The following is a 5279-nucleotide window of genomic DNA, read 5'->3' on the forward strand; positions in this document are numbered from 1 at the left end:
GAACTGAGTCAAAACGCAGGCGGCCCGGCCCCCCTGCCACTTGCTTCCACGGGCTGAGTTTGGGGCTCAGTGCGAGCTGCTTCCCCAAAGGGAAACGTACCGTCAGATCCCGCAGAGGGGGGACGGCTGAGTCAACCAGAGTCTCGCCCACCTGCAGCCCCTGCCGTCGGGACTAGAGCAAGCCCCCCTGCCACGCACACAGCAGGCCCCGGCTCCTGCCCTCGCCGGCCCCTGGCAGCCACGCCCGTCCTCGTGGGCACTGTGCGGACAGCCCTCTTCGGGTAGCTGTTCCCAGAGAAAGGTCAGAGGGCACCAAGGTGCATACACCCGCTGGTCCTGAAGGGGATCCCCCTCTGGAAGCCCCTCACCTGTCACCTCCCCCCAAATCCTGTCGCCAAAAAAGTTAATCTGTCGATCTAAAAAAGAAATGGAAAGTTTTGAGCCAAATTTGAGGATTCTAACCCGGGAAGAGCATCTCAGAAAGCTCTGAGGACTGTTCCGCCCATTAGAAGTCAAGACACAGATATGTAAGGTTTTTGAGACAGAGGGCTGTACGTCAAATGACCTATTATTGACACTTTACGTAACCCAGGTCTAAGTATCATTGTGCTGGGCCATGTGGTCCCTTACAAGACCAAGAAGGAATGTTATCTTTACGGGGTTGTCTTGTAGATGCTGGGAAAATGTTGCTCTTCTTGGCTGAGCAGGAATTTCTGTCGTTGGGGAGCTTTGGTCGACTCCCAACGTGGATACACAAGGCACAGTGCGGGGGAGAGGACGCCAAAGGGCAGAATTTTTTGTTTAAATTTTTCTTGTCTTACCATAAAATATGAATTTGATCTAACAAGCCCCACAGGGAGTGGCCTCGGGCCTGCTCCTCGACCAGGCTGGGAGCCGACGTGCCGGTTGAAAGGCCAGTCCGTTTTGTAAGTCAAGTAAGGACAAGGCCCGCCTGCCGCCTGGCTCCCAGCTCTTGCGGAAGGAAGGGCGAGGTGGTCTTGGGGGAGACAGAGGGCCCTTCCCTCTTCCAGCCTCTGCGGGGCCCTTTCTTCCGCGAGGGAGCTCGGGGGCCATCTTGAGCTTCTGCACGTGGCCGGGGGTGGTGATGGCGCAGGGTGGAAGCTGGGCCTTCTCCCACCTTCCGAACCCCCAGCAGGGTCACTACCCGAGTGTGCAGACCCGGCTCCAGCAGGCTCTGCAGGCTCAGGAAACAGAGCTGAGCCCAGCCACTTCCCTGCGGTCGTGTTGTGCTTGTAAACAAAACTGACTTGGCTTATGTTTCGTGTATTTAGTCAGGGTGCTGGTACAATAATCAAGTTTATTCCAGGGTTCCGTTGACTCCTTGCACAATCCGGCCACGTCCGGGCCTGCTGCCCCGTGTGCTAAGCCCAGAATTTATCCGACGTCCTAGGTGGATCCACAGCTTAAAGATGAAAATCAGGTGATAATCTGTGCGTGTGGAGGCAGGACCTCTTGGGGGGATGATGTTCTTTGGGGTCTGCCATGTCCCCACGGTGCCTGGTTCAGTGCCTGGCCAGGTGAGAACTGGCCTCCTCGTTGGGTTTGTTTCCCCAGAGATAGAGAACTGGGCCAGACCGTGCGCCAGTCCTGGGCTGCCCCTGGGCCCAGGTCTCAGAGAAAACCAGCCTGTGCTCTGGGGACCCAGTCCTGACTCTGGGCTGGGGGAACTCATCCTTTCCCGGAGTTGAAAATAAAGCCTTTCACTGTATCAGCTTCCTGAGAAAGCTGGAAGGCTGATGTTGGGGATCACGGCAACCGGACCATCAATCCAAGGCTTCACCTGGCCAGCGATGCCGGGGGCGTCAGACTGCTGGGCTTCCCACCCTGGGGTCCCGAGACCAAGCAGATAGGTCACAACCCCTGCGAGACCATCCCCAGAGCAATCACAGTCTACCTGGGAGTTGTAGGGTCAAGGTTAGACACACTCTCCCCAAATCCAATGTCGTGAGAAAAAAGTAAGGGAGGAGATACTGCAGAATAAGAACCTTTATGACACAGTAAGCAAGTGCCACGTGTGATCCTTGATTTCCTGGTTAGAAAAAGCATGTCTGGGGACAACTGGGGCGAAATTTGACCGTGGGCTTGTGAGAGAGGATGTTGGGGATCTCATTTGGGTTGGCGGGACTGCAGTGATGTGGTTACAGAGAACGTCATTCTCCGGCAGGGCAGGCTGGGGTGTTGGGGATATCATTTGAGAGGGCTCAGTCCAAAAGAGCATAAACAAACCCGTGGCCAATGTCAGCATCACTTCACTCCAGACGGTGGCTCTCGGGGAGCTTGTGGGGTTATTTGTTCTGCTCTCATGTAGCTCAAAAACTTCAAGGCTGAGGGGAGGGCTGAGGCCCAGGGCTCTGGCGGGGTTTCCCTAGCTCGGACCTGGTGGATGCAGAGCAGAGAAAACCCCTCTGCTTCTGTGGGTTTGCAGCTGGGGTCGACTCAGGTCAGCGTGTTTGCCGAGGAGCCTCCTGCGTCGAGAGCCCTGCGCTGACACTGCTCTTTGCACCAGGGCTCCTCTCACTGTGTGTGCCCTAATCCCCTGGTACGGATTCACCGGGCCTGGGGGCGACTGACCCCTAACTGCCGGCTGGGGTCCACACTGAGGAGTCAGGGTTTGGCGGCGTGCGGGACAGGTGAGCTGGGATCAGAGCCCTGCTCTGCACGTGTGTCTCCAGGCCTCATTTCCTTGTCTGTGACGGGGACTCATCACAATGTACCTGCCGGGACGCTGAGGACCGGATGCAGGGATATCTGTAAGGCACAGAGCCTGGCAGGAGAGAGGGCCCCCCGGGAGAAGGTCCTACACCTCCTGGGGCCGGAGGGAGACCCAGGCTTTTGCCCCGAGCGGCAGAGTCCCCCTCTGTTGGAGGTTTAGAAGGTGCTACCCGCAGAGCCCCTACACCAGCACGCCAGCAGCCCTGGCCCTCCCTGTGCTCCCTGGAGCTGTGGAAGCAGCGAAGGTAAAGGTTACTCTCCAGCTGCCGAGTCTCCCAGGAAAAGCTCCTCCACCCCAAGGCAGCAGGGAGGTGGGAACTGCCAGGTGGCTGCCGACACACTGAAGCCATCCCTGTGAGGCGTGGGTACGGCCCCAGCTCCAGCGCCACGGCTTCCACTGTTCTCACGAGCTTCTGTACATATTCTCAAACAAACGCTTCTCAGTTTGTCCTAAGCCCTTTGATCAATCTCCAGGGACTCTGAATGGTTCTTTGCTAAGTGTGACCAGCTTGTCAGGTCTCTCCTGGGGGTGGCTTCCCCGAGCTCCTGGCATGACTGTTCTACAGGTCCCGGCTGTCCTGGCTGCTCTTTCAATTCCCTGCATGTGCACCTGCCCCGGGGCCTCTGTACGGGCTGTTCCTTCTGCTGGCTATACTTTCTTCACATACCACGGCTCACTTTTCAATCTCTTTTGGCCTCTGTTCAAATGTTTCCTTCTTCCTAGCAGAGTCAGGTAAATTAAGAAAAAGACGGTTTTATTTTTTTGGCTGTGTTGGGTCTTCATTGCTGTGCGCGGGCTTTCTCTAGTTGTGGCGAGCGGGGGCTACTCTTCGTTGCGGTGCACAGGCTTCTCTTGTCGCAGAGCACGGGCTCTAGGCGCATGGGCTTCAGTAGTTGTGGCACATGGGCTCAGTAGTTGTGGCTCGCGGGCTCTAGAGCGCAGGCTCAGTAGTTGTGGTGCACGGGCTTAGTTGCTCTGCGGCATGTGGGATCTTCCCGAAGCAGGGCTTGAACCTGCACTGGCAGGCAGATTCTCAACCACCGCGCCACCAGGGAAGTCCCACATGCTTTATTTTTATTCCCTGCTTTATTTTTTTCCACATGGAGCTCTTGTCCCCAGGTGACAGGCATGCATTTTATCTGTTTGTTCACCCCCCTCACCCCGGCCCCTGGGTCAGCACCGTCAGGCACCGACTTGGTCTGTGTTGACTGTTGCCGCTGCAGCATGTAGCACACAACACGGCCTGGCACGGCAGGCACTCAGCATTTGCTGAATGAATGAGTGATTTGCTATACAGGATACACACTGTTAGTACCGGAGGGAAAGATACCCATTTCGCGGTCTTCTTTTTTGGGCCGTGTTGCGCGACTCGCGGGATTCTAGTTCCCTGCCCAGGTGTCAAATCCTAACCACTGGACCGCCAGGGAACTTCCGAAGTCTGTCTTCTAAGGAGGGTGGCTCCTGCAAGGCTATCGTCTGCCACGTAGGAAAGGGGAGGGCACTGAGCATGCCAGAGGGTGCTGAAAGGAGCTGAACAGATGGATGAGTCTGTGGGTGAGGGCATGGAAACGGTGAGAGATCCCCAGGAACCCCACTCTGAGAACTGCCGTGTTTCAAGGTGATTTTAGGTAGTGGTGGCTGAGTGACATAACCCTGCCCCTAACCCCGAACCTTCAGGAACAGGTTGGCTCCCTGGTGCCTGCAGCATCTCAGGAGGGGTGGGCCGGGCTCAGGTCCCTTGCCCCACACTCAGGTAAAGGGATGGGGAACCAGACACTGGCAGAGGCGAACAGCAGGTGTGGGCGCCCGAGGACACAGACCCTGCTGGGACTTCGCATTCACCTCGGGGAGGAGTCCCAACTGGCACCAGGCAGACTGGAAAGCTTGGCTGACATCTGAGCTCCGTTTATATCAGCAAGAGCCTGGCACCAAACGCCCATCGCTGGAGGAACAGGTGAATACAGGCATCTCGTGGTCCTGCTGCTGAGACGGGGGTCGGGGAGGACGTATGAGGGCGTGGGGGTCTCACGGGTGTTCCAGGTGTTATTTTATGGGTTAAGTGACCCTCTGTGGACGTGTCTGGGATCCAAACCGCGACCGAGGAGCGTCTGTTCGGGGAACACGTGTATATCAAGGCCAAGAGCAGGTGGCGGTGCTCTGCTTGCCCGGCGAGACAGGGCCGTGTACCTTTCCCCTCGGGGAAGATGAACAGTGGCAGGCACCTCTCTGCGGTGGAGATGGGGGGCCCCGCCCAGGACACCGGCGCCCCCTGCAACCATCCTCACAGGCCGAGGCCTGAGGAGCAGGTGCTTCAGGCCTGGCAGTGGGGGTGTCCGTGAGCAGCCGCAGGGCGAGCCTCGCCACAAACCCCCTTGCCGGCTCCAGGCAGGGGACACACAACAGAAGGATGGGTGCCCAAAGACGCCTGTTCTCAAACACTTACCACTGTCCCCAACGTCAGCGAACCCCTGCTGCATTATAATAGCTCCCAAAGAGGCGTATTTTTATGTACGCTGACAGTCAAGATCAAGTACACATCTGAGGG

Source organism: Monodon monoceros, unplaced genomic scaffold (assembly GCF_005190385.1).
Source record: "Monodon monoceros isolate NGI ecotype Baffin Bay Population unplaced genomic scaffold, NGI_Narwhal_1 Super_Scaffold_11, whole genome shotgun sequence".
NCBI lineage: Eukaryota > Metazoa > Chordata > Mammalia > Artiodactyla > Monodontidae > Monodon > Monodon monoceros.